Here is a 13,702-nt window from a genome sequence, read left to right as displayed (position 1 = left end):
TGATTCAGTTGATAACTGCTCAGCTACATACCATTAAAAATGTTTTACTTGCTTCATTTCTAATTTATTAGATTGTTTGGTTATTTCTCGAATCGAAGCCTCATCAATTCAACTCAGCCTGTACGAATTATTATAATAATAATATCTACATTTTTTCTCAATCAACTCGATGACTGGTATGTGAGGAGTTCTGACTGTTGCTATTGCTATGACTGCTCATAATAAAGTTTTAGATATGAATGCACCCTCCAATCTTATCAAGTTTGCGAACATATTATTCATATTGGCAAGTTTGAAACTTTGATTACTCCATCTATTCATGCAGTGACAGTCCATTCTGATCACTACTGAATAGCAAACTCACAAATCAACTGAGTTTTCAGGAAATTTCTCACTTTTACTCGAATATTAGTTTTTCGTTTTTCCCGTGAATGGTAAAAGTGAAGAAACGAAAGTCTTTCATTGCAGTTTTCTTCGAAGTTTCTCAGTGAATCTGTGAATGATGAAGGTGAACAAAGTCAAGGACAGTGATTTCTCAACAAAGTGACAGATAAGTTTTTCAATTTTCACTGGAGAACATTTCAAGGTTTTCACTATGAATGAAGCGCCACCAAGTTTTCCCATATGGTGGGATGCGACGATGCGACCACCACCTATGAACAAGTTTTCAAATTAAGCCATGAATAAAGTTCACCACATTGTTTGCCGGGTCCCACTTTCCTTTTTCTTTCTTTCTCCTCATTCTTCTCCACAGATCTCCCTTTCTTTCTCCCCATCTCTTCTTATTGCTCCATCTTGATATTTTCTTCCAGTTCTCAATTCCTTCCCAGATATCTCACAGAAAACCTCTAAAAAGTGATAATCAACCTCTGCTTTTGTGATAATCATCAAAGTTCAATTTCAGCTCCTATTTTTAATCGGCAGATATTTTCTAGATGAAAATTGCTTGCAAACTTTTGTAATTATCGTTCACTAACTTCAGTAATAACCTCAGTATTACACTGTCCTCCTTGTAATTACTTGATTGTTCTAAGTATGACAATGGCTTTGAAAATGTCATAACCACTGTTGCGTCAGTCTTATGCGATTCGAAAAATTCTCATTAATGGAAGATTGTGGTAATTCGAGTTCAAAAGTGACAATGGAATCCATACAAATCCCTTTGAGTTGGTGTTATGCAATCTTACTCTTGTTTTGGGTATTATTATGCTTCAATTGCGACTGTCGAAACAATTCAAAGTATTCTCTAACATATTGTGACGATTAGGACGAGTTCTAGCAATATGCATAATATCTAATCTAAAAATGATTTTTGTATGTTTTGAATTGTGAATTGAGTGTGTAATTGAAGAATGTTGAGTGACACATTACCTAGCTACATTTGGACTGTTGTATAAATTAGAATTGGAACCGTTTTGGGCGTAAGTTAGTCTGTGGTACTTTTCTGCAAGTTGTGTAATTCTGAATGATTTAATAAATAAATATGAAATCAAAATCGGATATTGTACTCAATGATAACGCATTTGAAAATTTGACACTTTGGAGAGTATCTTTTCATTCTGGAAGTCTTTGAGTCGTAAGACATGCAAACCACTCACTATAATCATAGAATAGCCTATTCAATTCCTAGAAGAGAGTTACTGGGAAGGATATTTTGAATACTCTTTCCAAAGAATGGACTTTGAAATGTTCAAATCTCCACCAATTTATGTAGATGCATAACAATATTATCGATAGTTATTTCAAATTGCTTTTTCATATCATTATACAGTTCAATAATTAGTAGTATTTCGTTGAACAGTAGACCTCACGCAGTATTCATCCACAAGTACCTGATTGAAAATATAGACTTTATGGGAATACAGCAATAGACTGGCTTCTCCACACATCTGTGTAATCACTTTTCAGTTGATTTATGATGAATAATTCTATAGTCTGATTTTTACTCTAATATTGGCGTATGAAGGAGGCTCCTTTTTACTTTCCTTGCCCTATTACCATAGGTAAGGAAAGTATTTGCTTTCCGAAAAAAATTAAGGTACCCAAATTTCTAAATTTCTATACGTTTCAAGTTCCCCTGAGTCCAAAAAAGTCAAAAAAGTGGTTGACTTGAAATTTGGAACTTGAGGTCCTTCCACTATAAGGATCCGACACGAACAATTTCGATCAAATGCAATTCAAGATGGCGGCTCAAATGGCGAAAATGTTGTCAAAAACAAGGTTTTTCGCGATTTTCTCGAAAACGGCTCCAACGATTTTGATGAAATTCATACCTAAAATAGTCATTGATAAGCTCCATTGACTGCCACAAGTCCCATATCTGTAAAAATTCCAGGAGCACCGCCCCATCTATGCAAAGTTTGATTTTAGATTCCCAATTATCAGTCTCCAGATACAATTTGAACTAGAACATTTAAGTGGAAAAGATTCAGCATGAAAATTTCTACAATTTATGTTCAGTAACATTTTCACCTAAAATTGAAAATAAGCTCGAAATGCGAGAAAATAAGATTATTCAATTGCAAACTATTGGCAACTGTTGATTCTATTGAATCATTCACTATGAAGAGATAGCAGACTTCGTGTGTCTGCAGCGCTATTGTCCTGTCACCAGCTGGCTCAGATCTTAGAATAGTAGATTTGATATGCGCGGGAACCCTAGCGTCAGTTGATCAATTTTCATAGCGGCAAGGAAAGTTGTGTGAGTGCGCCACACCAGATTTTTCCTTTTATAATATCCTTGAAATGCAAAATCTTCAAAAACCTTGTATATACGTCGACGCGCAATTAAAAAAGGAACATACCTGTCAAATTTCATGAAAATCTATTACCGCGTTTCGCCGTAAATGCGCAACATTCAAACATTTAAACATTAAGAGAAATGCCAAACCATCGACTTGAATCTTAGACCTCACTTCGCTCGGTCAAGTATTTTAATTTATGTTATGTAAATTCATCTAAAACTTTGCTGTATTGTAATCTATTGTATAAGCCAGCATATTGTAATCTACATGAATGAGTACTCAATCAATCCATTCATTTACTATTACAGTTTATTTGCTTCATACTATAAATGTTTCAAATTTTCCCCGGAGTATCATGATTTATGAGATAGGTATTATGGTATCACAAAAATATTATATATAGTCATTACGATGTTCCTTCCAGTTAACGCCACTACTAAACCCTAACAAAATGAATAGTGCAATACTGAAATAGCCGAAAAACTCCAATATTCCTGTACTTCTCGAGAGTCATCCACACGAACCAAAAACCGTGAGAGATATAAGAAGAAGTGAGGGAAAGGAACCGAATGTCCAATTTCATCCCCGTTTCTCAACAAGTGGAGAAACGTGTTGTTTGATCTCTCACATCGTGAAGGTGAGGATTTAGTGCTTTCCACTTCCATCTGGCAGCATTTCTCATGAATAACACCAAAGCTTCCCATCCCTGCAATGCTGTCTGCTGTCTTCATAGTGGCTATCACTTGAAACTGTCAGTATTTCTTATAAATAACACCAATGCTCACCATTCAACCAATGTTGACAGATGGAAGTGAAATCACCGTTGTTTAGATTCACTTCAATCTGTCAGTATTTCTCATGCATAGCACTGATGCTCACCATTTAGCCAATACTGGCAATATAAAGTGAATCTGAACAAGGTTTTGGAGGCGCAGGTCGTGGGATGAATGTTAATTAAAAGTTGGTAACGAGTCTTCCGAACCGACTTAGCAATCTCTGCTCTCTCTCTCTCTCTCACGGAAAGCTTTGTTCTAATTGACTTTCCCTGGACGGTGGTTTTCTGGGTTCTAACTCGCCGTCGTTCTTAAGCGTTCAGTTTAGGTTTTTGGCAGAGTTTTTCAGAATTCATTTGATTAATTTTCCAATGTATGTTCCAATTTGGGAAATTGTATATTCAATGTTCATCATTGAGATGCTTATCAATTATAATAACAGCTTTGTGGTTAGAGTAACGAAGGCTTTCTCAGAATTCATTAGATTGATGAATACAACCATAGTAGTTCAGTCAATACGAACATGAAAAAGGGATCATCTATTTCACTATTCATGACAAACTGCAAGTTTATGATTCGTTTTGAACTATTTTTACGACGGTCTTTTTTGAATAAAAGTTATCAAAATTACAGATGAGTACTAGCTTTTAATAACTTTTATTCAAAAACTAGACTCCAGTGACGTCAAAATAGTTCAAAACGAATGAAAAAGGGGTAGTATTTGCAATATATATATATTAGATCTGATACTTTATAGGGTACTGCTAGTTAATTTTATATTGAATATTTTTCAATACATTTACTCATCTTTTTTTTTTAAATCATAATGGTAATGTCATTACCAGCATTATAAACATTACTTTAGAAGAAATGCGTGGTCCTTTCTCTCAGTTGTTGTCAGTACCTGGTGAGTTAAGTGATCCATACAAGAGAATTTATCAAATTAAAGTTCTACTTCCAGTAAAATAATATATTGCATCCTAATGAAATCATTATACAATTCGATTGATTATGCAAATCATATATTGTAAGGTAAGTATGTATAATTCATGATTTATTCATTCTATGTTCAGGAATAACAATACCACCGTTGTTGTGAAAATCCATCGTAAGCCATCTTTGATAATACATGGTAATGAGAGAGATATTTATTTATCTATTGTGAAGCTTTTCCTGGGGAGTCACTCTCACCTCCAAGGATAAGTCGATACACGTAGGGTGAATCTTGCACTGAATCAACGGTGTTGAGGTTATAATTTTGTAACTGCCTGCGTGGACGCTAAGTGTACACAGACTGATTGACTCACTACAAGATTCAATACAATTGTCGGAATCGCAGGAGCCTAAACGCTCGCTCACCCTTGATTCTTCTTATGACAGATTGTATGGTGATGAAATTTTTATAAGTAGTGTAGCGGACGCTAAACACTGAATACGGATACCTTAAAATTATTACCTGTGAAGAATGAGCATACAAAATCATACAGGTCGAGCAAAAATCCCGATGTAGATAATTTACGGGACTGCGTCTCTAATAAGTTCTGAAGGATTAAAATACGGTACTTGGACCAAATATCGTTCAGAATATATTTCGAGAACAGAGTCTTGTCGGGTTTTAAGCTCTATTGTAGGAAATTATATGATCTCTGGCTGCATCTGCTGTACTGTTGATGTATTCGCTCCTAAGTCGAGGTCGGTAACAGATAAAAGCTGATATATGAGCAGGTAAGGACAAAGAACAAATATCTCGATCTGACCCCACTCACTACATCCACTTAGACCTGTTCCAATATCCAGCTTAATTCAATTATTGCAATGATCGTATTCGATCGGTTCTTGATGATATAGAACGTATCAGACACAATAATTGACAGGCTTAAGAAATAATCGAACTCAGAAAACGAATTAACAAAATTGAAATATATTATAATAAAATATATGATCATACAGTGCAGATTCAGAATTTGATTTACAGGTTGATAATAATTTAGCATTAACAAAAGAGTTAAAAATTTTCTTGTGCTTGCATGACACCATGCATGATTCGACAGAATTTTACAATTGATAAAATTTAACAGTTTGTGAAAAAATGGTGAAAATAAATTATAAAATATTTTAAAAAGTTTGCTCGGGGTCGTGGTTCTGGCAGCGGAGGATAGTTAATCAACTACAAGTTCTTATAATTCCATAGGAATAAATTCTAGGCTCTTAATAACTAAAAGCGCTTGTCGGCGTGGCCAATAATTTAACGAAGAAAATTTTATATTTTTCTGCACTGAATATTTTCGAAGCGTAGATTGAGGCCCTTTAAACTTATAACTCACGTGAAATTCCTTGGCGGTCGTGGTTTTCTTCTTTGGATCAAAATTGTTTGATCGGCGGCGGTCCAGGCTCCGGTCTCAGCACGGGGGGAATTTTAATTTAAATATCTCCTTCACCAAATTAATTAAGGGATAATTTAACTTTAAACTTTTGATTTATCGATTGATGAAAGTAATTTTACAAATAACAATTAGAATAGCCTAAGAATATTGGCTCACAAATAAAACATATAAAATCGAACGAAAATCTTACAAATAGGTCTTGGTAACTTTAACGAGGTCTGAACGGTGAGGATTTCAAAAGGGAAGTGAAGTCTTTTCTCTAAGCTTCTTGGCTAGAACCTTTCTCTGAGAACCTCGGTGTAATAAATTTGCTTGAAAATTTGCCATTGGTAGAACGATTGTGACGTAGACGTGATGTCAGTGGCAAGCAATAGAATATAATTCCTTTAATTACGATAATAATTCAATTTATATAATTCTTAAAACTGCTTAATCTCCTAGACATAGTTCTTCTTATACAATGTACATGTGCTAGCATATGATAAGGCAGGTTTGTTGTCTGATAGTAGATTAACATGTGTTGTTTTCAAACGATCACCTTTTTGGTGCTATTTCTATGCACTATGATTGGCTTAGACTTGCCAAAGAGATTCAATCACCATGTGGTTCAGTTGAAATAATAATTAATAAATGAATATTCTTATACAATTTTTATTATGTTGAGACTGTTATAATTAATTTCTGCTGTATTTATCAATAATATAATGTTCATGCTATGACCTAGTTAGTTACAATAATACTTGACATTATAATATAATTTTTTAAGTAATAAATAATTTCAACAATAATACATACATTTATTTTTTATTCGAAATTCTTGGTCCTTTATGATAGTTTTTACTTTTTTAGAAATAAAATTATAGCTTGCATGAATCTGGCATGACATTTTAAAATACGTTGAATCAGTCAGCTGTGTTTGAGCTGCTTTAAAATATCTGATCAGTAGTAAACAAAGTGTAACCTCAAAATTCAATGAGCAATTCATAAATGGTTCGTACTTTATTTGCAGAACAATTATAATTCTATTAAATAATTTTCTAGAAAATGTGCTGTCACAAAGTGAATTTTTGTGACAGATGGAGAGCCGTCGACTAATGCATAATTTAGCGAATTTATTCTGTTTTAGAATAGGAATAGGATCGACTTCCAGATATATTTTGTTAGATTTGCAGTTGTGCACATGCACATTATCACCATCGCCGTCAACCCCTTTAAATCATCAGCAGCGGATTCATCTAACCAGATATTTCCAGATCTTGTTTACCACTCAGCTAACCGAGTTGAGTCGGTATCGCTCTTCATGAAATTTCTGGAATAGAAATATTGTTTACCGGCCTAATTTACTATCATTGTCATCATTTGCTGCACCCTTAACATCAGTAGCAGCTGAGTCAAACCCTGTCACATGACCAGTGGCGTGATCGTCTTTTCAGACTCTCATTGGTCAGGAAGCTCTTTTCCCCCGGCCTCCTAATTTTCAGCGACCTGGTGCAGCTTCAAGAAGACCAGGGAGAAAGCAGTTGTTCGGTGAACGGGTTTGTGTACGGCCGCGTTCCGAGCGGCGCTCCTAATAGTGGTGTACTAGAGGGTTAATATTCTATTCTGTATTTTAGTGAATGGAATATTGTATGTCGAATTGCCGACTGTATTTGAAGATAGAACTTCCTGGGGGATTTTCTTTCTTGTTGGTTATTTTTCCTAAATTCGTATCACTAGGGGTGAACGAGTTATCCTTGGTTTTGAAACCTGTAAGGGATCTCAAGTTTGTGTTACAAATAGTTGAGTGGGAAATTTAGCTGGGCTCTTATAACGGATTATTTTTGAGTACTTAATTTATAAGTCTCGACTCTGTCGCTTCACGACGTTTTTAATTATAATACGGGAAGTGGGAATCGGTTCGCTATTCTCCGTATCAGTATCCACGTCATTTCAGGTAATTGTATGTCAGGACTGGTAGTCCGTATATTTTCCTTCTCTGTAGTAAGGTGGCCTTTAGTTAAAGAGTAATTTTTCTCCATTGAATTTTATTCTTGTAGGGAAATCCTGTCCTTTTGAGAATAGTTTTACTCAATTATTTTTATTCTTGTGGGAAAATCCCTGTTCCTTTTGAGAAAAGTTTTCTCGATTAATTTTTATCCTTGTAGAGAGATTATTATCATTTATGGTAAATTTTCCTTGCTTAGTTTTCATACTATAGAGTGGCCCTGTATTCTAAATTCGCTTAGCAGTTTCTGACTTGCTGTATTCCAAGTAGGAAAAGTCCAATCCTTTTCCTAGAGAACTCAGGTGCAGCTTGAGTTCGTCCTTGTCGAAGTTTCTAGACTTCGACGTCCATTCTCTTTCTTTCTCTTCACTTTCCCTATTCTAAAATCCCTCTAGCTCTCAGGTACAGCTTGAGGACTTCCTCGCCGAAGTTTCTAGACTGCGGCATCCTTTCTCTTTCTTTCTCTTAATTCTTCCTGTGTTAAAATCCTTCCCGATCTCAGTTCCAGATTCGAGATCGTCCTAGTCGCGGGTTTTCAGACCCGCGAATCCTTTCTAAAATTCTTAGAAACCTGTCTTCTTTAATAGCAAATATTATTTGCTGGTTTTCCCTGTGGAAAATTCACGAATTTTCCCGTGATCTCAGTTGCAAATTAGAGATCGATCTTGTGGTAGTCCTTAGACTGGCAATTACTGGGAAAAAATCTATTGAAATCTTTTCCTGAATTAGGAGTCTCTGACTCGATATTTTCCTTGTGGAAAATCCTGGAAGAATCCTTTCCTACCCTGACAACGACAGACTGTTGTCTTCCCGATATTGTTCTACAGACTGTGTCTGTTAAAAATCTTTTCTATCCTCTCATAATAGTCGACATACTGACTATTAATTTAAAAGCGTTCGGACGATTGAGAGTGATTCCCATACCCTTAAGGGCAGTTACAGATTGGCCCTTAATAACCGGCGCGCAGTCATCAGACTAGCGCGGAAATCCTGTTTAGCAGTTTCAGAATTGCTGAAAATCCTTTCGCAGCTGCAGGCTCGCGATTCAGAAATCCGACACCCGAAACCTTATCCTCTAAACTTTAATTACCACATAATTGAAATGATATACTGTATTTAGCTAGCAGGTCCAGCTTGCTGAAAGCTAGAGCGCAATCCTCAGATTGCGGATTATTGAGCAGATATTTATTTGCTGTAGAGAATAATAATATTATTATTGATTCTCTGTTCCCTATACCCTATACCGTATACCTCATACCCTACACCCTATTCTCTATAGCTTACACCTATACCGTGCCTATTTAACTACATCTTAAATACTACTAATAACTCCATAGTTCCGTCATACCTTTACCCATAGCTCTCACCTTAAACCCCATAGAAAAACCACATCCCGGGCTTGCAGGTACAGCTTGCTCGCCGTCAATTCGCAGTTGGTCCAGATTGCGTACTACCTTTATAAATAGAATTATTGGTAGGGATCTGATAGTCAGATCCGTCTCCTTGTATAGGGCTATCTTAATCTCCCTTAACACCCACCCTGTATTCAAAAGGCCGAGGGCCGAATCGGCCAGCAACGCCACGGGCAAACACTCTTCCCCTGAAAGTAAAAATCTCGCGAAAGAAGCAGAGGGTAAAGAATCAGGATAGAGGGAGAAGTGTAGGTCCAGTATCTCCACCAGTCAATACGGTCACCGACCCCGACCCATACCCGACTGTAGCTAGTCCGCGTTGTAGCAATACTTCGCAATTATTAGGAAACCTAGAGGGTGGAATAGGTCATGCTAATAGTGCAGTACAGAACGGTACTCTTTGCAATATATATATATTAGATCTGATACTTTATAGGGTACTGCTAGTTAATTTTATATTGAATATTTGTCAATACATTTACTCATCTTTTTTTTAAAATCATAATGGTAATGTCATTACCAGCATTATAAACATTACTTTAGAAGAAATGCGTGGTCCTTTCTCTCAGTTGTTGTCAGTACCTGGTGAGTTAAGTGATCCATACAAGAGAATTTATCAAATTAAAGTTCTACTTCCAGTAAAATAATATATTGCATCCTAATGAAATCATTATACAATTCGATTGATTATGCAAATCATATATTGTAAGGTAAGTATGTATAATTCATGATTTATTCATTCTATGTTCAGGAATAACAATACCACCGTTGTTGTGAAAATCCATCGTAAGCCATCTTTGATAATACATGGTAATGAGAGAGATATTTATTTATCTATTTATTTATTTATCTATTTATTTAGTCATGGAGAAATCAGGTAAAAACCCCATTTTGCCTCCTTCACACTATACAATAATTTCCAACATAATACAATTTTCAATATAAAGAAGATAGAAAATATTAGAAAATAATAAATTATAATAATAGCTAATTATAGAATTATTATGAGAATGAAATAAGACGGAAATAGAAGAAATATACAGTCGTATGTAGAATAATAAAAATACAGTAATTAAATTCAATATGAAAAAATGCACACATACCTTAGTAAACTATAATCATTACTACGAGGGCTATCCAGAAAGTAGATTACGTTTTGGAATGAAAAATAAACAAAGTATAGGAAACAAATCTTATTATAAACAGATGAAAGCAACACTCAAATACTACTTTTCCACATAGTCACCATTCAAATTAAGGCATTTATCATAGCAATGTACGAGCTTGGAAATTCCTTTGTCGGTAAATTCCGCTGCCTGCTCCTTCAACCAATATTCATTACCTCTTCTTACAGCTGTGCGTCGTCATCAAAACGATGCATAGCCAGCCTTAACTTCGCAAAATTTGTGGAAAACTCAAAAAACGTTCTGTTATTTTGACCTTTCGATTTTCACGAACTTTAGCATCGACGTTTTCGACAAGTTCGGCAGTCACTATACTGGGTCTCCCACTTCCATCTTCGTCGTGAACATTGGTTCGGCCATTTTTAAATCTTATGACCAACTGATGCACTCCACCTTCAGTCACAATGTTGTCCCCATAGACTTCATAAAGCTGCTGATAGATTTCTATCAGTTTTTGCAGTCAGAAAACTTATTACTGCACGCAGCTTGCAGCTCTCGGGATTTTCAATTAACGCAGACATTTTAACCAGTCACAATATTATATTAACGGAGTACAGCACGAACCTTTCACTAATACGGCTAAATGCCAACTAAGCTGCGCAACGCTCTGACGCCAGGATGGCAGCGCTAGCCCCGACCCCAGCAGTCACACACGAAAACGTCATCTACTTTCTGGATAGCCCTCGTAGTATATAGACAAGAGAGAAAAAAATGTGTCTGTGTAATGTACTACCACTAGCCTTTATGAGGATAATTGGATAAAAGAAATGCAAGCGCAAATTACGAAATGATGGACCACATACTACAAGACTAAATCATAATATGAAATCCTTCGGAATTTGGAAGGGGAGAACCAGGAGATGTCCAAGTGCTCCGAATAAGTATTGAAAATTCTTTGAGCTTTACTTGAAGGAGAGTTATAATGGCTTACCGTTCTGGAGCGAGAAATATATGGAATGAAAATCCAGAACGTCGAGCAATGGTATTTATATATGTTAATTTTAAAAAGCAGGTAGGAAGAATCAATTCTATTATTTAACAGATATTGGTTGGCTTTTATTATGAGGATTATGAGAAGGATAGAATTATGAGAGAGAGAGTTCCAGTTTGAAAATCTAGTGCACTGGGAAAATAAACCTCAATTTCAATTTGCATGAGATGCAGGGATTAAACATAGATTGGTCAATTCAGTGATTATATGTCTTTATTGGGGCAAACTTAAGACTACAGGTCCTCTGTGCCACACAATCCTATTGAGAGAGATGGAGAGAGTGAGAGGAATAGTGAAAGGAAGAATATAATAATAATAAGTAAGAGAGAGAGAGAGAGAGAGAGAGAGAGAGAGTGAGAGATAGGAAAGAGTGAGCAATCATTGCCATCACTGACGTCAAGTGTTATTGAATCAACGCTCGTGCACGAAATCAAATTAAATCTGTGTCTCAGTCTGACAAACAAGATTCCTGCAAGTTCTGTCTGCAGGATTCTTGCAAATGTTGTCTGCGAGATTTGCAGGAATCTGTCTGCTATCACTGCAAGTGACTGCTGTCTCAACTGTGAGATTCGCTACAAACTGTCAGGAATATTAACATAAATACTGACAGTTGAAAGTGACTCCTCCCGTGTTCAGGTGGGTTCTCGTCATGGTGAAGAACGGCTTCCTAAGTTTGCCTCCAGTGACGGGGTGACTCTACAACCGCGTCACTTGTGTCACTACAAAGTGGATCATGTTTAATTGAGGATGTGATTGTCGTGATAATTGAGCTTGTCACTCGTGTTTGAATACATCACTGGAACGCCATCTTAAATGCGGATAATTCTCGATTCGAGGAATCGAAATGATGAAAGCCCGTGGTGATACAGTTTCCTTGTCATAAGCTTGACTCTTGAACATTATGGGTATAATAATGGAGGTATCTTTCCAATGATTGTAGGTACGTTAGTATTCCATGACTTTGCAATAATTGTCTTTGAAGTTATTGGATAAATTAATTTCAAATAAATGGTATAGTAAATAATCAGTATCTCTGTATTTGGCGTTGTTCTTGGCTCTGTATTTAGTGAACTGTAGGCGAGTATCAGCCAATCATTTGGCTTAATCTATACTATATGTTCATTCCCACTCATCTTCTACTTTATTTTTATAGTTTTCCTCAATATTTCTCTATTAGTTGTTGTTCATGTCTGTATTTGATGGACTGTAGGTATGCCTTGTCTCGGCCAGAGACAAAGTTCTCAACCTAAATCGGCCAACAAATAATGGCCAATTATACACGACATAATCCACTTTATGAATGGTTTTGCTCGATTTCTAAGCTACCATTTTTTAAAGAGATTGATGATGGTGTAACAAGCAAAACTAGAATCTCAAATTGTTCAAATATGAGGCAGTGATTTAACATATTTCTAGTTGTTTCCATTCAATATTATAAAGGAGTGAGCTACCACGTTTTGTAACGAAACTTATAGAAAAGTAGATGATAGAGTGTGTTCTTTATGGATTGTTAAAGGTTATTCTAAAGTTGCCGAGCTCTAAACCCATTCCACACAAACTAACCTCAGCGACGCGGTTATCTCCTAAGGTTGGAGTGACCCATGTTGTTCTTGTCCAAGTTAGTCGGGCTTTGACAACTTGCGTTTGACTAATGGCCTCTTGCTATTGGATATTGGATGGACGCAACTAATATTTACTGCATAACTTTCATCATCTATGAAATACAGCTCTAACAAACTTCGTATTCCACTCCGTACAGGCAAATTCAAAAACCGAAGTGAACAAAGAGTGTTATAAGCATCATAACAAATGATGGAGATGTAAAATAATATTTTTCAGAAATTGACCTTCAATATTTCCATACATTAGACTATTTGTATCCATGTATCCATATTATTGTTTCTCATGGGTAGGTACAGATTTAAAGTCTATACCTTTCCACCTATTCATATTGGAGTTTGATCTAGAACTTCTTGACATGGATATCGAATACATGAATCCAGATAATATTTCCAATTTCTATTCTGAAAATAATTTTTTCCTCCTCGTAATTTATTTATAATGTATTATCGACCATAATCCTTACAAGCGAAATATTTTACTATCAACTATGGATTCAAGCGGACGCTACAAAATAGTTTAAAAAATGATCCACCCTATTGAGGCTTAAATCCCACATATCAGGAAGTATCCAATTCAGTAGAAATATCTAATAGGTTTATATCTCCTC

General features: G+C 35.8%; 1 protein-coding gene across 2 annotated transcripts in view; it reads left to right on the top strand.

Annotated features, from left to right (window-relative positions):
• LOC111052891 (hemicentin-2) overlaps positions 1-13,702 on the top strand; it is a 307,765-nt gene that overhangs the window by 148,560 nt on the left and 145,503 nt on the right. The gene's annotated exons all lie outside the window — the stretch shown is intronic.

This window comes from Nilaparvata lugens, chromosome 12 (assembly GCF_014356525.2).
Source record: "Nilaparvata lugens isolate BPH chromosome 12, ASM1435652v1, whole genome shotgun sequence".
NCBI classification, from domain to species: domain Eukaryota; kingdom Metazoa; phylum Arthropoda; class Insecta; order Hemiptera; family Delphacidae; genus Nilaparvata; species Nilaparvata lugens.
The sequence above is the reverse complement of the archived record's forward strand: the minus strand, read 5'-3'. Positions and strand labels throughout refer to the sequence as shown.